Here is a 26,613-nt window from a genome sequence, read left to right as displayed (position 1 = left end):
AATCTACCACTCATTTTGGATCTCCTGGAGTTTGCGCTGAAGATGGCTGCAAGCGCGACAGAAGGTTAGTTTCCTCTCTGGCCAGGACGGCTTTGCAAGGTGAGCCTGGTGGACAGCTCGCTTCTTTGCCAGCAGCTCCTGGATTTCCTGGTTGTTTTCGTCGAACCAGACCTTGTTTTTCCTGGAGGAGAAGCCCAGTATCTCTTCAGTGGATTGCAGTACGGCAGTCTTCAGCTGATCCCAGAGGGTTTCAGGGGACGAGTCCGTGAGGCGGATTGCATCCTCGAGCTTTACTTTGAGGTTTGCCTGGAAGTTTCCTCTCACTTTGTCTGACTGCAAGTTTCCAACATTGAACCTCTTTCTGGGGGCTTTACTGTTCCTGGACTTTGGCTTGAAGTGAAGGTTGAGCTTGCAGCGAACCAGCCGGTGGCCAGTGTGGCATTCCGTGCTGGACATGACCCTGGTGTGGAGCGCATCTCGTTTGTCTCTTTCTCGCACCAGGATGTAGTCCAGGAGGTGCCAATGTTTGGATCGGGGATGCATCCAGGTAGTCTTCAGGTTGTCCCTCTGCTGAAAAAGGGTGTTTGTAATGACAAGCCGCTGTTCTGTGCAGAGCTCCAACAGGAGGCGCCCGCTGTCGTTGCACTTGCCGACACCATGCTTGCCCAGGATTCCTGGCCAGGTTTCTGAGTCTTTGCCGACGCGAGCGTTGAAGTCGCCAAGGATGACAACCTTGTCGGCTGTAGGGGTGCGTTGAATGAGGTTGCGCAGATCAGTGTAGAACTTGTCCTTTTCTGCTGGTTCCGCCTGGAGGGTTAGAGCATAGACACTGATGAGGGTGATGCGACACTTGTTTTGAAGGGGGAGTCGCATGGACATGATCTGGTCCGAGTGGCCTGTCGTGAGGTTTTCGAGTTTGGAGGCAATGGAGTTCTTGACCATGAATCCTACACCAGATAGGCATCGTTCATCCATAGGCTTGCCAGACCAGTAGAGTGTGTATCCCGTGCCGCATTCTTGGAGGCTGCCTACATCTGCAAGGCAGACTTCACTGAGAGCGGCTATGTCGATGTCAAGTCTGAGGAGTTCATGTGCGATGAGGGCAGACCGACGTTCAGGTCGGTGGCTGTCAGCCTTGTCTAGCATGGTTCTGATGTTCCAGCATGCTCGCTTGAGTTTGTAAGTATCTTTTGAGGGGGAGGACGTGAAGGGGGAGGACATGGACATGTCCTCGGGCTGCGCAAAGGAGCTTTTAGGTGGAGTGCAGTGTGCGCAGTACTGGCCCCACCCTTTACACCCATGGTTCGTGTGCCGTGGCCAAGCAAGCTGGGTCGTGGCAGCAAGGTCCTTGGGTCGTAGGTTTTATATCGGAGTGGCCTTCTCCTATGCAGGTTTCTTACCCGGGCTGGAGGGGCCTGCCTCCCCTCCTAGGTCGGACCATACCTGGTCGCAATCCAACCTGTCAATGGTGGTTGGGGCCTCCGAACGCCATAATCACGCTCCTGAACTGACTCTGAAAGTCAAGGCCTAGGAGGATCGGTGCGCAGAGGCCGTGCATAATTAATTACATTATATATATCATTATTTGTCTAGTAGCTATGCTGCCTCATTGAGCAGCGGCCCCGGTCTGCGCAGAGGGTAGGCGGCAGCGGCCCCAGTCCGAGCAGAAGGTAGGCGGCGGCGGCCCTGATCCAGGCAAAAGCGAGGGGGAGGCGGCGGCCCCGGCCTCGGTAGAGCGAAGCAGGTGGAGGCCACGGTCCATACAGAAAGAAGGAGGTGGCGGCCCCGGTCTGGGCAGAAAGAAGGAGTCGACGGCCCCGGTCCGGGCACAGGGAAGGCAGCGGCGGCCCCAGCTCCAGTCCGGGCAGAGAGTAGGCGGCAGCGGCCCTGGCCCCAGTCCAAGCAGAAGGTAGGCGGCGGCCCCGATACAGGCAAAAGCGAGGGGGAGGCGGTGGCCCCGGCCTCGGAAGAGTGAAGCAGGTGGAGGCCACAGTCCGGGCAGAAAGAAGGAGGCGGTGGCCCCGGTCCGGGCAGAAAAAAGGAGGCGGCGGCCCCGGTCCAGGCAGTAAAAAGGAGGCGGCGGCCCCGGTCCGGGCAGAAAAAAGGAGGCGGCGGCCCCGGACCGGGCACAGAGAAGGCAGCGGCGGCCCCGGCTCCGGTCCGGGCAGAGGGGAGGCGGCGGCCCCGATCCGGATAAAAGCGAGGGGGAGGTGGCGGCCCCGGCCTCGGTAGAGTGAGGCAGGCGGAGGCCCCGGTCCAGGCTTTCCTAATGGGGTCCAAGTTGGCTCACCTTCCACCTTGTGTGGACGTCTCTTTATATTACATTAGTGCATAAGAAATAGGAGCAACAGCAGGCCATCTAGTCCATTCCACAATTCAATAAGATCATGGGTGCATTTGGCTATGAACTCAGCTTCACCTAACTGCCTTTTCCTCATGACCCTTATTTCCCGTAAAATGCAAATATATATTAAAGTATGTTTTAAATATATTTAATGAGGTAGCTTCCACTGCTTCCTTGGACAGAAAATTGCACAGATTCACTACTCTCTAGGAAAATGTTCTTAAATCTACTGCTCTGAATTTTGAGGCTATGTCCCTGAGTTCTGGTCTACCAGTGGAAACAACTTTCCTGCCTCAATCTCATCTATCCCTTTCATAATTTTATCTATTTCCATAACATCACCTCTCATTCTTCTCAATTACAGTGAGTATAATCCCAGGCTACTCAACCTCTCATCATGTGCCAACTCCCTCATCTCTAGAATCAGCCTGATGGACAGCCTCTGCACCACCTCCAAATTCTGCACATCTTTTCTCAAGTTAAGATCAGAACTGTACACAGTACTCTAGGTGCAGCCTTACCAGTATCCTGAGCAGTTGCAGCAGAACTTGCCTACTCTTGAATTCAATCCCTCTAGCAATTAAGGCTAACATTCCACTTGCCTTCATGATGACCTGTTTCACCTGCAAACTAACCTTTTTCAATGTGTGCACAAGCACTCACAAGTCCCTCTACACAACAGCATGCTGCAATCTTTCACCATTTTCCATCTATCTTCTATTTTTCCTTCTAATATGGATGACTTCATAGCAACATTGTCCTCCAACTGCACAAACCTTGCCCACTCATTAATCCAATCTATATCTTGCTCCAACCTCTCCATGTTATCTGTACTAATTTTTTCCCCCACTCATTTTCATGTCATCATCAAACAGTTCCTTTCTCAAAATCATTAAATGAACTTTTATGGGTCCAGCATTGACCCTTGTGGCACTCCGCAAACCAAAAATTTAATCACAACTCATTGGTTAACCAATCCTCTATCCTTGTTAATTGAAATCCTGCCCACTCCATGCACCCTTCTCTCATGGCACCTTATCAAACATCTTTTGGAAATCCAAGTATACAACATCCACCTGTTCCCCTCTGTCAATGGCACTCACTACAGTATATCCTCAAAGAACTCCAGTAAAATTTGCCAAAAAGGGCTTGGCTAAACAAGACCTGTCCTTTCTTAATCCATGCCAAGTCAGCCTAATGCAACAATTTCTAACCAGATTTCTTGCTCTTCACTATTTCTTCTTTCATGATCATTTTAAGTGTTTTTATGATCCCTGACATGAAACTAATTGGCTTATCACTGTCTGCCTTTTGCTGACATCGTTTTTGAAAAAAACAAGAGGCATGACCTTTGGTGTTTTCAAATCTGCCAGGACCTTACCAGAGAATTTTAGTAAATTGTCACATACACTTCTATCACTTCCATAATCTTATTCAATACCCTGGGATGCATTCCTCTAATTTGCTCAATATTCCCTCTTTTAAGATAGCATCATGGTCCTTATTTCCCAATCACATCCATAACATCTTTCTTCGACATGTTCGAAGCATCTTCCAGCTTGAAGAATGACACAAAATAGTTCTTCAAAGACTTGGATATTTTCACATTAACCAATATTAAATCCCCCTCACCATCTGCACTATGAAAATGTTTGCTATCAGCTTTTATATTTTGTGTAGCTTAGTTTCACAATCTATCTCCCTTTCTTTATTGCTAGATTAGTAGATCCTTGTTGCTTTTTAAAGTTTTCTCAATACTCCAGTTTCCCATTACCCCTGGCCAATCTGTATGCATGAGGTTTTAGTTTTACCCCTTTATTGCCTGAATTATCCAACTCTCCCCACCCTTATTGTCCTTGCCTTTAACTGGAACATTTTTATTGAACACTGTGAACAATTCTTTAAAAGGTCTTCCATTATTTGTCAACTATATCTGGAAGTTAAAGTAAACATGAGCTAACTCCTCCCTCATCCCGTTGACATCACCCTTGTTTAGTCAAATTAAATTTATTGTCATCTGATTGTACAAGTACAGGCTGACGAAACAGTGTCCTCCGGTCCTCGGTGCAAAACACAACCAGACAAAACACACAGAACAAGTATTTCATCCATCCAAATAAATAAATAAAGTATTAAATGAATATGAGAGTCTCAGATGGTTGGTGTGAGCAGTTCCTTTGGTCGTTCATCAGTTTCACTGCCCATGGGAAGAAGCTGTTCCTCAGCCTGGTGGTGCTAGCTCTGACACTCCTGTATCTCTTCCCATTGGGTGTAGCTGAAAGATGCTGTGTGCAAGGTGGAAAGAGTCCTCAGTGATTTTGTGTGCTCTCCCAGTAGATCACATCGATGGGGGTGGGTGAGGGTTTAGACTCCAGTGATCTTCTCTGCCACTCTTACTGTACTGTGGATTGACTTCGGATCCATTTTTCTGCTGCAACCGCACCACACTGTGATGCAGCCAGCTAGGACACTCGCGATAGAGGTCCTGTAGAACGTTAACATAATAGTGGCTGGTACTCTTGCCCTCTTCAGTCTTCTCAAGAAGCGCCTTCCTGACAAGCAAGGAGATGTTAAGAGCCCAGGATAGATCACTAGTTAAATGAACTCCAAAGAACATGGTACTCGCCATTCTCAGTGTAGTAGAGGATGATCATTTCTAGTCCTCCTAAAGTCCATGTTCATCTTCTTCGTCATGTCCACATTGAGACTCTGGTGGTTACTCTCGCACCATTTCACGAGATTTTCCACCTCTTTGTAGTGCATGCGATTCATTGTTGTTGCTGATGAAGCCACCTACTGTTGTGTCATCTGCAAACTTGATGACACTTTTGGAGCTGGATTTGACAATGTGGTCATGGGTCAGTATCATGAACAGGAGTGGGCTGAGCACATAACCCTGAGGTCCGCCAGTGCTCAGCTTGACAGTGCTTGATGTACTGCTATTGACCCAGACATACTGTGGTCTTTCCAGTAGGACATCAAGTTACAGAGAGGAGTGTTGAGTCCCAGTGAGGAGAGTTTCTCCACCACCCTCTAGGGAACAATCATATTAAATGCCGAGCTGAAGTAAATGAACAGCAACCTGGCATATGAGGCAAAATTTTTCAGGTGAATCAGGACAAAGTGAAGGATAAGGCTATAGCATCGTCTGTGGAACAACCTCTTCTATATGCGAATTAAAATGGGTCCAGTGTCTCTGGGAGATGTGCTTACCAGATGCTTCAAGTGTCAGTGACACAGGATGGTTGTCATTGAGGCCTGTTATTATTGCCCTCTTGGATACTGGGATGATAGTGACGGTCTTGAACCCTGCAGGAATGATGGATCTACTGCAGTGAGGTGTTGGCGTTGCCCATGAAGACTTCTATCAACTGATCTGCAGTCCTTCAGTACTCAACCAGGTCTGTTGTTTGGCCCTGACACCTTGTGTGGGTTCACCTTGGATAGGGTTCTCCTCACCTTGGCTGCAGCTATTCAGGGAGCCCATTCAGGGGAATACAGAGCTTTCTTTGGCATCATCCTGTTCTCATCAAACCATGCATAGATGTTCAGTTTATCCAGAAGGGTGCCATCATTGTCCTTAACTTGAAAGGTTGACTTGTGGTCTTGATCCCTTGCCACATGTGCCTCATGTCACCAGTGTCACATAGCTGTCTGTGAATCTTCTGTGAGTACACCAACTTTGCCTTCTGGACTGCATGGGAGAGTTCACCCCTGGCTGATCTTAATCCATAACATACTATTTAAGTATAATATACCAGTTTTAAATCAAACAAATGCATCCATTTATAGAATTTCAATCATACCTTGTTCATTGTTTCCAACAATGAATTACAAGTTTGTTAATTTTACCTGTCTCATTGCACAGGACCTAACCCAAGATACCATGTTCCCTTATTGAGCATGCTTTACAAGAAAGTAATCATGGGTGCATTCTATTAAGCCCACCTCAGATACTTCTCAGATTATTGCCTGGGTCGATATTGTCTACATTACCAAGCTACCTACTTGTGTGGCCACTTTCAATGAGCTATGAATTTAAAGCCCCATATCACTATCAATAACTGTATACATTCTGTTATATTTGACCTTCCAAAATAAAAATAACCTTATACTTGTCCAAATTAAACTCCATCTGTCATTTCTCTACCCTTATCTATATTGATCTATATCCTATTATATTGTTTGACAGCTTTCCAGCCTGTCCGCAGCTCCACCAATCATACTAATTTGCGAACTTACTAAACCACCCATCTACTTTTTTTTATCCAAGTCATTTATATACCACACATCACAAAAAACAGGGGTTCCAACACCAATTTCCACAGAAAAACACTGGTCACAGATCTCAAGCCAGATTATCACCCTTCCATAAAATGCAAGACATGACACAGTCTGGATTAAATTCCATTCACCACTGATTCTTTCAACTTTCCAACTGGCCATGTTCCTCTATACCCTTAAACAAACTTGTTTGTGAAACACTGATCTTTGTGCCATCAGTAAACTCAGTCATCAGCCCACCTCTTACCTGCGCCAGGCATATTATTCGACAATGGTCCTGGTACAGATCCTTACAGTTCATCACTTGTTTATAGACCTCCTAGTCGGAACAACCCCTGTCATAAACCTAATTTTGGATCCAGTTTGCCAACACACCACAGATCCCATGCGCTCTATCCTTCTGCATTAATCTTCCATGTGGGAATTTGCAAGTAAAATATGTTCACTCTGTGGCCGTCATCAACATGCTTAGTATCAAAAAAAATTTTTTTTAATTCCATACATGTAATTAATAAATAATTAATATGAAACAATAAGGATTTAAATTTAAGAGAATTTCAATCATTACATAATGGTTATAACACCTCCACCTCCCTCCCACACTAAACCCACCACCCCGAAAGAAATTTATATATAAAAGATATATAGTAATATTGCTCAGAGGATCGCTTTCCGACACACAGGACTCCAGCAAGATTTATATCATTAATTTAGGGAAGAAGATTGACATAGGTCTCATGAGGCTGGAAGAACACCACTACATATTTATACCTAAAATTTGCATATACTGGCTCCAAATTTGCAAAGATATACCATATTTATTTCTCAAATTATATGCAATTTTCTCCAAGGGGAACAGCTTTGAATTTCAGCATTCCATCTTCCCAGACCCAAGTGTGAATCTGATTTCCAGGCACTGCAATACATTTCCTTGCCATCACTAATCCTATTTTAACAAATTTCATTTAGTATATTGATAGTTTCAACTTTGGTCTTGTTCCTTCTACATTTCCCAATAGAAATAAATCTGGGTTTTGTGTAAAAAAAACATAATGCCTCTAACTTGTTCTAAAAAAAAACCCCAAATCTGCCAAAAAGGCTTTACCTTGGGACATGACCCCTGGAATGCAACAAAGTTCCCATCTCCTCACCACATCAAAAATATTAATCTGGTATCATTCTAATCAATTTTTGAGGTGTCAAATATAGTTGATGTAAAAAAAATTACATTCAACTAATCTATAACTTACATTAATAGTATCTGTTATACAATCTTGACAGAGATATGACCATCTTTGCTCATCAATTGTAACATTCAAATCCAGGTCACACCTCTGTCTAGATTTATGAACTCCACATTTAGTAGTTCGTTTGTAATAAAAGATACTTCCGCAGAAGTAAATTTCTTAGTATTTCCCCTCCTAATAAGAGTTTCCACTTTACTACAAGTAGATAACAATATCCTTCAAATATTCTCTTAATTGAAAATAACAAAATAGAGTATTATTCGTTATTCCATATTTATTGCTAAGTTTTTCAAATCATAAGAACCTTCAATATTTTTAATGTCTTTTCAAAACTAAGTATTTAAAAATTGATTTTCTCTGAAAAAGGTACAAGATAGTTTTGAATTAGGAGATATACTTCCTTTTGTTCCAATTTTGTCATTTATCTTATTCCAAACAGAAATCAAGTGTTTCAACAACGGTGCTTCTTTAACACCAATTATTAATTTTGAATCCGCTAATATCTCTATTTTATCCAATTCTATTTTAACCCATGCCAGTTTTTCTATTCCTTCAAAAAAAAACAGTGAAAAAAAATCTTATTTGATCCGCTTGATAATAATTCTTAAAGTTAAGAAGCTGAAAGCCTCTCCATTCATATTTCCATAGAAATTCTTGACATTTTACCTTTCCAAACAAATTTCCTTACATATTTATTTAATTCTTGAAAAAAACTTTTAAGGCAATAATATAGGGAAGATTTGAAAAAAATGTTGTATTCTTGGGAATATATTCATCTTAAAACATACCTACTAGCGCTGTAAGCAAAATCATCCATTTTTTTCAAATGTTCAACCTTTTTGAGTAATGACAAATAATTCAATTAATAATTTTTTTAAATTATCTCCACAAAACCCTAAATATTTAATCCCATCTTTTGTCCTCTTAAATTAAGTATTTCATTGATAATTACTATAATCTCCTTCCATAAGGGGAATAATTTCACTTTTGTCCCAATTTATTTTATAACCAGAAATCTTATCATACTCTTCCGAATTACAATGTAATTTTTGCAAGGAAGTCTCAGGTTCCATCAAATATATTAGAGCATCATCTGCAAATAGACTAATTTTATGCTCTTCTTGACCAACCCTAAATCTCTTAATTTCCAAATTTCTCCTAATTGGCTCTGCTAGTGGCTCTATAGCTAACATAAATAAAGCTGGAGATAAAGGGGCATCCTTGTCTACTTGATCTCATCAGTTGGAATACAGCCGTCCATTAGTCACTACTTTAGCTTTGAGATAATTACATAAAGCCTTAATCCAATTTATAAAAGTCTGACCAAATCCAAATTTCTCCAACACCTTAAAGAAAAAGTCTCACTCCAAACTATCAAAAGCTTTTTCTGCATCTGAAGCCACTTAACTTTTTTGTGCTAAATTGTATAATACTAATAAATCTAGCCACAATGTCACCCAATTGTCTCTTTTATATATATATGTATATATATATAATATATATATATATATATATATGCCTGTCGAATCCATATTTATTTATTTAGGTAATAACTTAGTCATTCTATTTGTCAATATTCTGGAAAGAATTCTATAATCTGCATTTAATAATGAAATAGGTCTATAAGATTAAGGTTTTAAAGAATCTTTTTTTTCATATCACAGTAATTATTGCTGTTGAAAACAATTCTGGGAAAGTATGAGTCATTAATGATTGGTCTACCATTTCCATACAAATAGGAATCAATAAATCTTTAAATTCTTTTTAAAATTCAGGGGGAAAACCATCTTCTCCAAGAGATTTATTACTTTGCAATAAGCTTGTGGTTTCCTTCACCTCTATCCATGTTTGTTCAAACATTTGAACAAGATCTTTGTTCTTCCATACTCAGTCTAGGTAAATTTATCTGTGATAAATATCTATTTTCTTATCATCTTTTAAAGACTCTGACCTATATAACTTAGTGTGGCTATCAGCCACCGCAAGAGAAAGAAACACACCGAGTTGAGTAGAGTTTCAAACCAACTGATTTGGTGATTTAAACTCATGTGCTTAAAAAGATCCATGCTGGTCCCAGCTGTCTCAGCGCTCATGCAGGGTGGAAGTGACGTTCCTGTTCGTTGTTTTGCCCTACACTGAGAGCTCCAGAGTATGTCTCTGACTGTGGACTCGACTGCAACTGCTGGCATGTGAGTGAGCCCCCTCAGAATTGGTGATAGGAGGTGCTAAAACCATACTCCATACACTGCACTGTCTGCTTTACGTAGCCATCCTCACCTCTTGATTGGTGGAATCACGACTGGGTGCTCAACATCCAGGTGTGCCGGCTTGAGACAGTCTATAGTAAATGTCTCCTCCCGGCCACCCACATCGAAAACACGTTACCCCGTTATGATGCAACACTTTGAAAGGTCCTTCATACAGCCACTGCAGGGGTGGTCTGTGCACTCCTTGGCGGACAAACACGTACTCACTCTGTCGCAGGTCTTCGGTTACAAAGAAGGGCCTTTCCCCTTGTTGGGACATCAGCCATGGAGCCAGTGTTCCAAGTCTCTCCTGAAGTCTAGTCAGGACCTCTGCTGGTGTGTCCTCTTGGCCACGGGGTGCAGGCATGAATTCACCGGGTTCTGAGCGGTGCACCATAAATTAGTTTGGCAGATGACACTGCCAGGTCTTCCTTGGGGGCTGTACAGATGCCCAGTAGCACCCAGGGGAGTTTGTCTACTCAATTGGGCCATTGGACGTGAGCAATCAGGGCTGACTTCAGGTGCCTGTGGAAACGTTCCACCAGGCCATTCGATTGAGGGTGGTATGCAGTCGTCTGGTGGAGCTGAATTCCTAGTAGCTGCGCTGCCGCTGACCACAGAACTGTGCCCCTCTGTCTGAGCCTATCACCCAGGTTGAGCTCAGCATACTTTCTGGTGAACATCTCAACCATCGTGTCAGTGATTAGGATGACTTCCGGCCACCTTGTGAACCTGTCCACTATTGTAAATAGGTACCTTGCTTCTCTCGAGATGGGTAGTGGGCCAACAATGTCCACATGCATATGCTCAAACCTCTTGTGTTGCAGTGGTGCCTTTACATGCCTTTGGACCTTGGAGGTCAGGCAGTGTATGCACATCCTGGCCCAGTGCTGACCTGCTTGTGTAGGCCATACCACATGAAGCAACCTGCAATTAGCTGGGTGGTCACCTGGATGGAAGGGTGGGCTAACCCATGCAAAGTGTTGAAGATCTGGCACTTCCAAGCAGCCGGTACGATGAGATAAGATTGCCCAGTGTAAGGGTTACACACAAGTTTGGTACCTCTGGGTCCCATTGGTACATCCGAAGCTGAGTCCAGTGACTGCAGTTTGGTATGTTGATAGTTCATTGTCCCCCTGTTGTGCCTCTGCTAACACCATGTAATCCACTCCCAGAGCCAAAGTGTAGACCAACTGGATGGACCTCTGGAACAAAACGTTGGCCCCACCACGTTGCTCTTCCCCCAGGATACGCTTGATCGGGATGGTGAATTAGAATATGAATGACAGATGTCGCTGTGGGCAGGCTGACCACAGGTCAGACACCTTGACGAACGCGAAGGTGAGGGGTTTGTAATTGGTGAAGATCGTGAACTCCCTCCCTTCCAGGAAATTCCTGAAGTGTCGAATGGTCAGATATAGGGCCAGCACCTCTCTGTCAAATACGTTATATTTGATCTCTTGGGGCCGCCGGTGTTTGCTGAAGAAGGCGAGCAGCTTCCATTGGCCTTTGATTAACTGTTCAAAGATGCCACCAACTGTTGCTTCGGAGGCATTGACAGTGAGGGCCACGGGGTCATCTACCCGGGTGTGGACCAGAAGCATAGCATTTGCTAAAGCGTCCTTGACCTGGTTGAAAGCCGTCGTCACTTCTTCTGTCCAAGCTATCTCTTTGGTTTTGCCAGACATCAAGCTGAACAGGGAGCACATGATCCAGGCCACTGAGGGGATGAAACAATGGTAAAAATTAACTATCCCAACGAATTCCTGTAGGCCCATGTCTATGTTGGGACTGGCAAATTTGCAAATGGCCTCCACTTTCCTGGCAGGGGAACAGATCTGTGAAAGTCGGTCCAGTGCTCCAAGAAGTCAATGGCAGGTAGGCCAAACTGACACTTGGTGAAGTTGACCGACAGGCTGTAGTCACTGAAGCAGAGTAGGCACAGGTGTGCTAGGTGTTCCTGGTGCGAGCGGCTGGCTACCAGGATGTCATTCAGGTAGATGAACAGAAAGTCCAGGTCCCACCCTACTGCATCCATGAGGCGTTGGAAGGAGTGCGCTGCATTCTTGAGGCCGAACAACATTTTCAGGAATTTGAAAAGGCCAGACGGGATTATGATGGCTGTCTTTGAGATATCATCTGGGTGTTCAGGGACTTCATGATACCCTCACACAAGGTCTATTTTCCAAAAATGTGAGCCCCATGCGGTTTGGCCGTGAAGTCCTGGATGTGTGGGACTGGGTACCTATCCAAGATGGTAGCTTCATTCAGCCTCTTGTAGTCCCCTCACGGCCTATATCCTTCTGCAGACTTGGGCACCAAATGGAGTGGAGAGGCCACAAGCTTTCTGAACGCCACACGATATCCATTTCCTTCACCTTGTTAAATTCCTCCCTCGCTAGTCAGAGCTTTTCTGGTGGCAACCTGCGTGTTCGGACATGCAGGGGATGTCCCTGAGTGGGAATGTGGTGTATCACACCATGTTTGGGACTGTCGTGAAAAACTGCGGAGTGATGATGGATGGAAAATCTGACAACACCCCAGCAAATTCGTTGTCTGAACACATGACTAATCCTGGTGCGGGGCTAGAAATGTTTGAAATGTCTTTGTATTGACTAGCCGTTGTCACTTCAGGTCCACCAGCAAACAGTTTGCGCGGAGGAAGTCTGCACCCAACAATTGTTGGGACACCGTAGCCAGTGTAAACATCCATGTGAATGGGCTGGAATCAAGTGACAAAGGGGTGGTGCGTGTCCGTCAGGGCGGATGGTGCTGTGGTGAGTTCTGGTCTGACCTTTCTGGTCCTGGTATCTTGGCTTGAAGGGGGAAGATCACTGATTTCTGCTCCTGTGTCTACTAGGAACCCGTGCCTGGAGGATCAGTCCCAGACATACAGGAGACTAACTCGCTAGCCAGCCGCCATACCTGCTGGCCTCCGGGGGATGCAGCAAAAAGTCCATAATTCAGCCTGCCATCTCTTAGTCGAGTGCCACTACCATATACCAGTACCTGGTCTCATTTGGGGGCAATGTTCCTGACCCAGAACAGGGCCTCTGTTTGTTGAAATCCGTTGAGGGGCTGAGCGGTCCAGAAAGTTGGCAGTTTAAGCGAAAATGCATTTTGAAATGTCAAATCGCTTGCGCTGTCCATGTTGCTGGAGTGATTCGTGTTAGTCCAAATGGCATTGGACCATCGAGGTTGCAAATGTGTCTATTGGCCACTGCATGTAGAAGACACACACTAACTCGAGTAGAGCTTCAAACCAACTGATAAACTGATTAAAACTCACGTGCTTATAAAGTCCATGCTGATCCCAGTGTTATTTGTGCCCGTGCGGGGTGGAAGTGACGTCAACTTCCCCATACTGAGAGCTCTCAATGATGTCTTTGATTGCAGACTTGACCGTGACTACTGGCACCAGTTTGCCTGCCACGTGGGTGAGTCGTCACATTAGAAAATAAACTCTTAAAAGATTCATTTATTTCTTGAGGTTTATAACTAACAATATTCAAATCATTTTTAATTACATTAATCGTTCTTGAAACCTGTTCTGCTTTTAATTACCATGCAAGTACTTTATGTGATCGTTTGCCATACTCATGATACCTCTGTTTAGTTCTTGTAATTGCTTTTTCTGTTCTGTAAGTTTGTAACGTATGATATTGAAGTGTTTTATTAGTTGTCTATGTTCATCTTCGGAAATCCTTTGAAGATAGTTTTCCAAAGTCCTTCCATATACTACTTTATTTTAGAAAGCTTATAATTTGCCTTCTCAAGTATGCTTTCAAAACATCCCCTATTACAAACTTATCATTCAGAGTTCAAGTTTGTTTCACAAAATAATTGAAGTTGTCTTCTAATAAAATGAAAAACATCCATTCTTTTTATTAATAGTGAAGTTCAATCTCCATCTATAAACTGATTTCTTTTTAACAGGCATTACAATCGTCATTAATAAAGGCGAATGATCAGAAAAATTCTTGGTTTATATTCTGTTTCTAAAATTCTACCTTGCATTTGTCCTTAAATTAAAAATAAATCAATTCTAGAATAAAAGTCATGCCTATTTGAATAAAAAGAGTAATCCTGTTTTCTAGGATGAATTCACTTCCACACATCTATTAAGTTCAAATCTCTCATTAATATCAATGTAGTTTTTGCTGCTTTAGCTCTTGTCAATCATCTAGTTGGTCTATTTAAGAGTTGATCTAAACAAGATTATATTAACTATCTTAATAAACCTCATTTTACATAAACATTGCTTTTAATTAGCACGCTGTTCCATTATTAGCTCAGAAGTAAACAAGCTAATTTAGTCCTTACAATATCAATGAAACTGGAGAAAATCCAAAATATGGTAAAAGGTCAGCTTACTTCAACATAATATCAAGAGATTTAATGAACAACTATTAACAGAGACACGTGTAAAAAGGAACACACTGTTTAAAAACCAACTGCTTTTCCTTAAACTTCTAGGGCACACATGTCAAACTCTGGCCCGCGGGCCAAATTTGGCCCGCAATATAATTATATTTGGCCCGCAAGGTCATTTCAAAAATGTATTAGAGGTGGCCCACCCTGCAGCGAGAGACGATGCTGTTTTTTGGTAATGTCACCCCCACCATCCTCCCCCTTCATTGCACATCCTTCCCCATTGTAACACAAGAAATTGTAACACGAGAAGTCTGTCGATGTCATCAGCCGGCAAGACAGTTGGAAGGCTCTCCGCACAACCAGTCACTTCTCCCACCTGTCGAGCGGTGCGGCGGATTGGCGAGCGCCTGTGATTTCCTGTCAGCGTAACGGGCATGGCAGGCTGAGCACGGCCCCCGGGCAGCGCGAGCCCCGCGCGACTGGCACCGGACGGCCCTTCCACAGCGCGAGCGCACTTCTCCCGGTCGCCACGGCCTTCAGCGCTTGCACCCTCGCGGACCCAAGGGACGGCTAGTTCGGCCCTGCACGGGAAGAGAGAGATGGTGGCTATCCGCAAAGGCTGATCGGCAGCGCGCTGGGCCTGAGTGGGTGGGTAAGCAGGGGTGGGCAGAGGGTGTAGGTGAGGAGTAATGGGCAGGGGAAGTTATGGTGGTGCGAGGGGCAGTTAGAGGGAGGGATGAGTAGAAGGAGGGGTGGATAGGGAAGAGGTAAAAGGGGAGGGGCAGGGCGAGTAGAGGAGGGGTGATTAGAGGGTGAGAGACGGGTAGAGGGAGGAACAGGTTGAGCAGAGAGGCAGTAGAGGGGCGTGTATAGGATGGGGTGGGTAGAGGCAGAGCGAGTGGAGTGAGGGGTGAGTAGAGGTTGGGTAAAGGACTGGTCGGGTAGAGGGATGGTGGGTCGAGGGTGAATAGAGGCCTAGAGCCTGAGGAGTGAGCAGGAAATGCTGAGTCCTGATGCAGGCCAAAATAGACACAGCCTGTGAATGCTGACTACATCTCCACAGGGACCAAATAGGTTTCCCTCAGGTCAAGCAAAGGGTGAACTTGAGCTACCTACTCCTGACCTGTAACATTATCCTCCTAAAGTTATATCCTAAAGTTTAACATTACATATGTTGAAAGAAGAGAAAACATGCAGATGTTGTTGAAAATTTTCAATAAATATTTAGTTCGGCCCTCGACTTAGTCCAAGTTTTGAATTTTGGCCCTCCGTGAATTTGAGTTTGACACCCCTGTTCTAGGGCCTGATATTTCCATTAACAATTTTTATTAAGCAAATAAGTATTTCAATATACTTTACTAACTTTACTAATAGTTTAATTATCTCTATAATTACATTTTCCCTCAACAGTACGGATATGCATGCTGAAGACAAGGATATTAAAAATCAGGACAATGCTTAATACAAACCATCACAGGTCACCAAACAAGAGTGAGAGATTGAAGCATCATGCGAGGGAGGATACCAACATTGCAAATGAATCATGTTAATAAATTTTAGATTAGATTTTATTTTACAAGCATAAAAAGATAGAAAATACAGTAAACTATCAATCTATCTAGTTCTGCAAACTAGTTCTGATCCACCAACATCACTAAAATAAGCCTGACAATCACATTACTGTTTATGAAGCCTTGCTGTGTGCAAAGTGATTTTAAGTGTTATACATTAAAACAGTGAAAACACTTCCAAGAAATGTCAAAATTGGCCTCCAGTTAGACTTCAACCATTCTGATAGCTACAGACCATAATACAATTTCTGACGACACAAAACTATTGTATTGACAACTCTAACCTCTCCAGTCTATTCATTTATCTAAAAGCTCTTCCTCATAACTGAATTTATTTTGGTAAATCCCCTCTGAAACCTTTACATCTTTGATAAAGTACAGCACCTAGAATTGTACATAATACTTCAATTGTGGTTGGACCATTGTTTTATACAACTATCATGACCTTTTTGCTCGTAGTGCACAGCTCTACTTATAAAATAAGATTCCATATGCTTTTCTCACTTGGCCCTCTTACTTCTAACAATGTACTTAAAACAACATTTCTGCTCTTTTATCCTTTTGAATTGCACTCTCCCACTAACATTACCTCATTATTATTTTCCAATAAAATATAAATCTACACATTTCACAGGATTAATCTGCCATTTCACCCTCTAGTTGCAACAGCTTGCCTACAACTTCTATAAGGTTTTATTACTACCCTTTCAATAATCTACAAGCCTTCAAGTTTCTATCAGATGCAAATTTGAAAATTGTGTCTTTATGCATCCAAGTCTCAGTCTTTGATGAAAAGCAGTGGTGTAGAATGCTGAAGGACTGCCACATACAATTCTATCCAGTTCAGGAAAACAACTGCTTCCTCTGAGCCAATTTTCAATGCATGCTATTACAGCCCTTTTAGCTCAAGGGATTCAATTTTGATGGCAAACTTATTTTGAGGAATTTTATCAAATACCACACAGTAGACCATTCCTGCTTCATAACCATCTTTCCTTTATCAATATGTTCTTCAAAGAAACTCAGTAGTACAGAAGTAGCACAGTGATAAGTTACCAGACTAGAAATCCAGAAGCCAGTACAGACGATCCAGAGAACCAGGTCCAAAAATCACACCATGGCAGCTGTGGAATTTAAAATGAGATTAATAATCTGGAATATGTCTAAAAAAAATACAACATTCACATAACAAACATTACAAAAAAATAAACTGTAATTAAAACCCTAAATTCGCATGTCCTTCAAAGGATACAAAGGTCCCATCCTTACAAAATCTGGCCTACATATGACTCCAGATCACCTGTCCTCTGAAATAGCCAAGGTCAGTTCAGGGGCAATTAGAGACAGCAATAAATGCTGGCCTTGCCAGCCATGCCCAAATATTTTGCTTAATAATTTTATTAAGTGGCTTTCTTTAAAGTCACTTTTGCCTATGACTGCTACCGTGTCCAGAATTTTCTGCAAATCTTAAAATTAATTGACTACATCTACAGGTACCTTGGGGGGGACAGTGTGTTCCGAATTTCGGATTTCAGAACAAAAGCCAGCTGCTCCAGATTTAAGCCCACCCGAATTGTGCTGCCGTATTCATCTCCTTCCAGGTGCACTGGCGTCTCTCTCCGCACCCCGCCCCAAGTCGCACTGCCATCTCTCTCTCCTCCCCCCGCCTGAGTCGCATTGCCGTCTCTCTCCTCCCCCGCCTGCCCGAGTTGCGCTGCAGTCTCTCTCCTCCCCCCACCCAAGTCGCGCTGCCATCTCTCTCCTCTCGCCCAACCTAGTCGCGCTGCCGTCTCTTTCCTCACCCCCACCCGAGTCACACTGCCGTCTCTCCTCTCGCCCACCCGAGTCGCGCTGCCATTTCTCTCCTCTCGCCCAACCTAGTCGCACTGCCGTCTCTCTCCTCCCCGCCCTCCCGAGTTGCGCTGCCGTCTCTCTCCTCCCCCCGCCCAAGTCGCGCTGCCGTCTCTCTCACATCGCCCAACCTAGTTGCGCTGCCATCTCTCTCCTCACCCCCACCCAAGTCACACTGCCGTCTCTCTCTTCTCACCCACCCGAGTCGCACTGCCGTCTCTCTCCTCTCGCCCACCCGAGTCGCACTGCCGTCTCTCTCCTTTCGCCCACCCGAGTCGCGCTGCTTTCTCTCCTCCCCCCGCTCACCCGAGTCGTGTTGCCGTCTCTCTCCTCCCCCGCCCGCCCGAGTCGTGCTGCTGTCTCTCTCCTCTCGCCCAACCTAGTCGCGCTGCCTTCTCTCCTCCCCCACCCGAGTCGCGCTGCCATTTCTCTCCTCTCGCCCAACCTAGTCGCACTGCCGTCTCTCTCCTCCCCGCCCGCCCGAGTTGCGCTGCCGTCTCTCTCCTCCCCCCCGCCCAAGTCGCGCTGCCATCTCTCTCCTCTTGTCCAACCTAGTGGCGCTGCCGTCGCTCTCTCTCTGCTGTACCAGAACCAGGAAAAAAATGCCAGTTTTTGGAGCTTTCCAGATTGTAGATGGCTAGATAAAGGATTGTGCGCCTGTACTGGGTTTACCCTGGCATCCTTTATTTAATAAAACTGCAGTATTTTTTCAATCCTTGAATCCTTGCAAATTTTCAAGATTAAGATCAGTGCCTGTCAAAATGCCTCCTCTTCTTCCCTCAGCCCCTCATCTGGACCAAGTGGTTTTTTGGCTTTAACTGCAGTGAACCTTTCAAATTAATATTTTGCCTAGATGGCATGTCACATTTCCTTTTGCTGAGACTCGAGCATAATTTTCTTCTTTGGTAAAGACTAATATTCATATTTAATTCCTCAGCTGGGCCTTCTATTACCATAAGTAATTGCACTTTTGGTATCTGATCAGCTACACTTCCCTTCAAAGACACTCCTGTGCATCTGCCCACACATTGGCATTCCCTTTTAAGCTTGCTGCCAGTCTTTTCTCCTTCTCTCCTTTTCACTTCCCCAATCATCCCAGTGTGTTCATGACGTAGCCTTTGTCATACATTTTACTTATCTTTTTGGTCACTGAGAGAATGCCAACTTTCATCCCCAACTCTTTGCCCTTGTTTGGATTCCTTCTATTATTCACTTACAGTTTTGTATGCCGAGCTCAATTCCAATTAATCCAGGTCAGATTTCCTCTGACCCCATTGTATTCATTCTTCTATTAGAGTGCTCCATGTCCATTTCCACAGATATACTAAATCTTATATTACAATCACCATTTCCTTTCCAAATGATATATGGTCCATATAGCTTGGCCCTTTTCCAGGAAATGTATTCTTCAATGACCCACAAAAATATAGACCCAGGAACACTTCAGAAACTTTGTTGTATTTGCCACTTGCATTATTGCTAATTTAGTTTGCTTTGTGAAAATCCTCCGTTTCTACTACTCCATGTCTTTTCCACATTTCTGTAATTTCCCTTTAAATTTACTCCTCAATATCCTTCCCAATAATTGTCAATCTATAATGTCTTTGCACTATGTCCACTTCTAATGAAGGATTGCCAGGCTGCTGTTCATTGACTTCAGCTCAGCGATTAATATGATCATTCCCCAGAGGCTGCTGGAGAAGCCGTCCTTGCTCGGACTCAACACCCCTCTCTGTAATAGGATTCAAGACTTCCTAATGAAAGGACCATAATCTGCCTGGGTCAGTAGCAGAATGTCAAGCACCGTCATGCTGAGAATTGGCACACCTCAGGGCTATGTGCTCCAACCCCTTTTAAAAAAGAACACTACTGACCCATGACTACATTGTCAGATCCAGCTCCAACAGTGTCATCAAGTTTACAAATGACCCAACAGTAGTTGGTTGGCCTCATCAGCAATAACAATGAGTCACACTACAAAGAGGTGAAAAATCCTGTGATATGGTGTAAGAGTACAACCAGAGCGTAGAGCGTGTCGAAAGAATCAAAGGATTGTTTTTTTTAAATTTTTTAAAATTTTTTATTTTTCACACAATGAACCATACTGACCAAAATACACACAAACATTTCACTTTTGAATATACAGTCATTTTCTCCCCTTTTCCCTCCCTCCTTCACCCCCCCTCCCCACCCACTCAACATATATGATACATTAAACCCATTAAACAATGTCATCACACTCTGAAAATAAACAAGAAATTTGTGTCTTCTACTTTTACATACTGGGTCAGTTCATTTCGTCTTCTTTTGTCATTTTAGGTGGTGGAGGTCTGTGGTAGGACTTCTCTGTTGTGTTCCATGTACGGTTCCCAAATTTGTTCGAATACTGGGTTGTTATTTCTTAAATTATGTTATTTTTTCCAATGGAATACATTTATTCATTTTTATGTACCATTGCAGTATTCTCAGGCTATCTTCCAATTTCCAGGTTGATATAATACATTTTTTTGCTACAGCTAATCAAGTCCAAGTTCTTTACTTCTTATATTACTTAGAAGAAAGATCTCTGGATTTTTTGGTATGTTGCTTTTTGTGATTTTATTTAATACCTGGTTTGGATCTTCCCAAAACTTTTCCACTTTCTCACATGCCCAAATTGCATGTACTGTTGTTCCCATTTCCTTCTTACAGCGAAAACATCTGTCTGATACTGTTGGGTCCCATTTATTTAACTTTTGGGTCGTGATGTATAGACTGTGTAACCCATTATATTGTATCATGCGTAACCTCATGTTTATTGTATTTCTCATAGTTCTGGAGCATAGCTTTTCCCATGTTTCATTCTTTATCTTTAGATCTTGTTCCCATTTTGTTTGGGTTTACAGCTTATTTTCTCGTTCTCTTTCTCTTGCAGTTTGATGTACATGTTTGTTATAAATCTTTTAATTATCATTGTCTATAATCACATATTCAAAATTGCTTCCTTCTGGTAACCTCAGGCTGCTTCCCAATTTGTCCTTCAGGTAGGTTTTTAGTTGGTGGTATGCAAACATTGTACCATGAGTTATACCATATTTGTCCTTCATTTGTTCAAAAGATAATTTATTTCCCAAAAAACAATTTTCTATTCTTTTGATCCCTTTCTCTCCCATTCTCTAAAGGAAAGGTTATCTATTGTGAAAGGGATTAGTTGATTTTGCATCAATATTAATTTTGGTAGTTGATAATTGTTTTATTCCTTTCTATGTGAATCTTCTAAATGTTGAGCAGATGGTGCAGTACTGGTGAATTCCTATGTTGCACCAATTTTTCATTCCACTTATATAGTATACCTTCAGGTATCTTCTCCCCTATTTTATCTAGCTCTAATCTGGTCCAATCTGGTTTTTCCCTTGTTTGATAAAAATCTGATAGGTATCTTAATTGTGCTGCTCTATAATAATTCTTAAAGTTTGGTAGCTGAGCAACAAACCACTGGAGTATAAAGGGCAAAAAATCTTCATTTATCCAGATATAAGCTTTGAACTCCTAAAGAAGAGAAAAGAGTTCAATGCAGCAAAAGCGATTTTATGGAAGAAAGGATATAAATTTACACTGAAGCATCCTGCGGTATTGAAAATATTTATTCCAGGACAACAAAACAGACTATTCTCGGATCCAGAAGAAGCACGAAAATTTGCAGAACAATTACAAAAATAGACTGAGGGATGAAGACGGGTAATGAGAGCAAAAATTATCACGATTGATATGTATGTGGGTAAAGACAAAAATAGACTGAGGGATGAAGACGGGTAAGGAGGGTAAAAATGACCACGATTGATATGTATGCGGGTAAAGAGGTATAAGAGTGAATAGAGACAACGGGCATATGTGAAAGTATCTGTAATTAGAGGAAAACATAGAAAGTATAGACAAGAATTAATAAGGGAAGGTAATGGAATAGAGAGAATAAGGAGGGAACTAAAAGAGTGACCTTTGTGACATATAAAAAACGAAATCTTTTCTGGGGGGGGCTGGGTGGGGGGAAAAGAGCGGTCACTGCAAAATCAGTTGACGCTTGCGAGTGGATTCGCAAATCCAAATGGAGAGGGGAGATGTGGTTGTCCGACAAGGGATAAAGGGCAACTCAGGAGGGGAAGGGGAGATTGGGGATAAAGAAGATAGAAATAGGAGAATAAGGAAAATGTTGGATGTTGTAGGAATGTTGTCTGGTAAAGAGTTGAAAATAAGAAAACAGAAATGGAAAAGGAGGAAAGGTAATGATGGAAAAACGGAAAGAGAAGATAAACAAAATATAAAATGGCTACGCTGAACTATATGACTCTAAATATTAATGGAATACATAACCAAATTAAAAGGAAGAAACTACTAAATTTACTGAAAAAGGAAAAAATAGATATAGCATTTGTCCAAGAAACACATTTAACTGAATTGGAGCACAAGAAATTAAAGAGAGATTGGGTAGGACATGCAACAGCAGCATCGTATAATTCAAAAGCAAGAGGAGTGGCTATATTAATTAGCAAAAATGTGCCATTTAAAATAGAAGAGGAAATAATAGATCCAGCAGGGAGATATGTTATGATAAAATGTCAGATATATTCAGAGCTTTGGAATCTACTTAATATATATTCACCTAACGAAGAAGATCAAAAGTTTATGCAAGATATCTTTTTGAAGGTAGCTAATACGCAAGGGAACATACTAATAGGAGGGGATTTCAATCTGAATTTGGATCCAAATATGGATAAAACGGGGAAAAAAATTAACAGGAAGAACAAAGTAACCAAATTTATAATTAAATCAATGCAAGAAATGAAACTTGTGGACATATGGAGGAAACAAAACCCAAAAGAAAAGGAATACTCATACTACTCGACTAGACATAAAACATACTCAAGGATAGACCTATTCCTGTTATCAGCCCACATACAAGGGAGAGTTAGGAAAACGGAATATAAAGCTAGACTATTATCGGACCACTCACCCCTGTTATTGGCAATAGAGCTAGAAGACATCCCTCCAAGAATGTATAGATGGAGATTAAACCCCATGCTACTTAAAAGACAGGATTTTAGAGAATTTATTGAAAAACAATTAAAAATGTACTTTGAAGTAAATACGGAATCAGTGGAAGATAAGTTTATACTATGGGACGCAATGAAAGCATTCATTAGAGGGCAAATAATAAGTTATGCAACCAAGATGAAGAAGGACTATAATCAGGAAACAGAGCAGTTGGAAAGGGAAATAATAAACATAGAAAAAAAATTAGCAATAAAGGAAGATACAACCAAAAGAAGAGAATTGGCGGATAAAAAAATAAAATATGAAACATTACAAACATATAAGGTGGAGAAGAATATAATGAAGACAAAACAGAAATATTATGAACTAGGGGAAAAAACACACAAAATCCTAGCATGGCAGCTTAAGACAGAGCAAACTAAGAAAACGGTATTGGCAACAAGGAAAAAAGACAAACAAATTACATATAATCCAAAAGAAATTAAGGAAAACTTCAGAGAATTCTATGAACAATTATACCGAACCGAAAACGAAGGGAAAGAAGGGAAAATAGATGAATTTTTGACTAAAATTGAACTACCAAAACTACAAATAGAGGAACAAAATAAATTAACAGAACCATTTGGAACAGTAGAAATACAAGAGATAATAAAAAATTTACCAAATAATAAGACACCAGGAGAGGATGGACTCCCAATAGAATTCTACAAAACATTTAAAGACCTAATAATACCACCCCTCCTGGATGTAATCAACCAGATTGATGAGACACAAAACTTACCAGATTCATGTAAAACAGCAATAATTACAGTGATACTAAAACAAGGGAAAGATCCACTCTCACCAGCGTCATATAGACCAATATCTTTGCTAAACACAGATTATAAGATAATAGCTAAACTATTAGCGAACAGATTAGCAGAACAGGTACCGAAAATGGTAAATTTAGACCAAACTGGATTTATCAAAAAAAGACGCACAACAGACAATATTTGTAAATTTATTAACTTAATTCATGCAGTAGAAGGAAATAAAGCACCGGCAGTAGCAGTTGCTTTAGACGCAGAGAAGGCCTTCGACAGAGTAGAATGGAATTACTTGTTCAAAGTATTGCAAAAATTCAGTTTACCGGAGAAGTATATTAATTGGATTAAAGCATTATATAAGGGACCGTTAGCGAAAGTGACAGTAAATGGACATGTATCAAAGCAATTTAACTTAAGCAGGTCAACGCGGCAGGGATGCCCACTATCACCATTATTGTTTGCGCTAGCTATAGAACCACTAGCAGAATCGATAAGAAGAGATAATAATATAAAAGGAATAAAAATAAAAGACAGGGAATATAAAATCAGTCTGTTTGCGGATGATGTGATAGTGTACTTAACAGAACCAGAACTATCAATAAAAGAACTATATAAGAAATTGAAGGAATATGGAGAAGTGTCGGGATACAAGATAAACGTAAATAAAAGTGAAGCAATGCCTATGAATAACGCGGATTTCTCAAAATTTAAGGAGGAATCCCCATTCAGATGGCAAACGCAGGCAATAAGATACCTAGGTGTGCAAATAAACAAAAATCTAGGCCAATTATATAAACTCAATTACAATCCACTAATGAAAAAACTACAGGACGATATAGAGCATTGGAAAGAGCTACCACTAACATTGATAGGAAGGATAAACTGTATTAAAATGAACATTTTTCCAAGGATACTATACTTATTTCAGGCATTGCCAATACAACTGACAGAAAAATTCTTCAAAGAGTTAAAGAAAATAATAAGGAGATTTTTATGGAGAGGGGGGAAACCGAGGATAGCACTAGACAAATTAACAGAATGGTATAAACAAGGAGGCTTACAATTGCCAAACTTCAAAAATTATTATAGAGCCGCACAATTAAGGTACCTATCAGATTTTTATCAAACAAGGGAAAAACCAGACTGGACGAGACTAGAATTAGATAAAATAGGGGAAAAGATACCTGAACACATATTATATAAATGGGACGAAAAATTGGTACAACATAGAACTTCTCCAGTATTACACCATCTCCTCAATATATGGAAGAAGATACATGTAGAAAGAAATAAAATAAATTACCAAATACCAAAACTAATATTGACGCAAAATAAGCTACTCCCTTTTACAATAGACAACCTTGCCTTTAGAAAATGGGAAAAAAAAGGGATTAAAAGAATAGAAAATTGTTTTTCAGGAAGTAGATTCTTATCCTTTGAACAAATGAGAGATAAGTACAATATAACGGGAGATACAGCGCTGGCATATTACCAACTGAGATCCTACTTGAAAGATAAATTAGGAAGCAACTTGAGTTTACCAGAGGGAAGTAACCTTGAATATGTGATTACAGATACAAGGTTAATCAAAAGATTTATAAAAAATATGTATATTAAACTGCAAGAAAAGGAAAATGAGGAAACAAATGGTAAAACTAAACAAAAATGGGAACAAGATTTAAATATAAAGATAAAAAAGGAAACATGGGAGAAGTTATGCTCTGGAACGATGAGAAATACAATAAATACGAGGCTGCGTATGATACAATATAATTGGTTACACAGACTATACATTACACCGCAAAAGTTAAATAAATGGGACCCAACAGTATCTGATAGATGTTTTCGATGTAAAAAAGAAAGGGGAACAACAATTCATGCAATCTGGACATGTGAGAGAGTAGAAAAATTTTGGGATGATCTCAATCAGATATTAAATAAAATAACAGAAAACAATATACCAAAGAATCCAGAGATCTTTCTCCTAAGTAACATAAAAAATAAAGAATTTGGAATTGACTTGGAGGATGCACAAAAAAGATTTGTTAAGATAGCCCTAGCTGTAGCAAAAAAATGTATTATGTCAACCTGGAAATTGGAAGATAATTTGAAAATACAACAATGGTATATAGAAATGAATAAATGTATTCCATTAGAAAAAATAACATATAGTTTAAGAAATAATATTGAAATATTCGAACAAGTATGGGAGCCTTACATTAAATACAATAGCGAAAACCTACCGGGAACAAACATTACCTAAGTTGATGGAAGGAGAAGAGAAGAAAAAAATGGACTCAGTAGAATTTCTGGTGTATTTTTGTTGAATGACAACATTGTCTAACTGAATTAATGCAACCTAGATTGTATAACTAAAATGGATGAGAGGGGGGAGGGATGGGGGGGTGGCTTGGGAGGAGGGAGGGGGGAGGGAGAAAAAGTCACTGTAAATGTGTGGAAAAGAAAAAGTGTATATCATGGCTATTGTGATTTATGGTGTGAAAAATAAAAAAGTTAAAAAAAAAAAAAAAAAAGTTTGGTAGCTGTAAGCCCCCTTGTTTATAGCATTCTGTTAATTTATCTAACGCTATCCTCGATTTACCCCCTTTCCATAACAATTTCCTTATTATTTTCTTTAGCTCCTTGAAGAATTTCTCTGTTAGGTGAATTGGTAACAATTGGAATAGGTTTTCTATCCTTGGGAAGATATTCATTTTAATGCAATTTATCCTTCCTATCAGTGTTAGAGGTAAGTTTTTCCAATGTTCTAAGTCGTCTTATAATTTCTTCATAAATGGCTGATAATAATCTAGGCCATCTATACAAACTAAATTATCTAGTTCTATACCTAGGTATCGAATT

At 41.4% G+C, this 26,613-nt stretch overlaps 1 protein-coding gene across 8 annotated transcripts in view; it reads right to left on the bottom strand.

The window, feature by feature from the left end:
* Nucleotides 1–26,613, bottom strand: part of pds5b (PDS5 cohesin associated factor B) — a 275,445-nt gene that overhangs the window by 218,917 nt on the left and 29,915 nt on the right. For 7 of the 8 annotated variants that reach the window (XM_069891626.1, XM_069891625.1, XM_069891620.1 and 4 more), the window contains one exon: nt 17,123–17,190. The exons of the other annotated variant lie outside the window; for it this stretch is intronic. The gene's annotated coding sequence lies outside the window, so the exon portion shown is untranslated. The remainder of the gene's footprint in view (nt 1–17,122; nt 17,191–26,613) is intronic. 8 annotated transcript variants of the gene reach the window in all.

This window comes from Narcine bancroftii, chromosome 7, assembly GCF_036971445.1.
Source record: "Narcine bancroftii isolate sNarBan1 chromosome 7, sNarBan1.hap1, whole genome shotgun sequence".
NCBI lineage: Eukaryota > Metazoa > Chordata > Chondrichthyes > Torpediniformes > Narcinidae > Narcine > Narcine bancroftii.
This window is presented reverse-complemented; position numbering and strand designations above follow the sequence as displayed.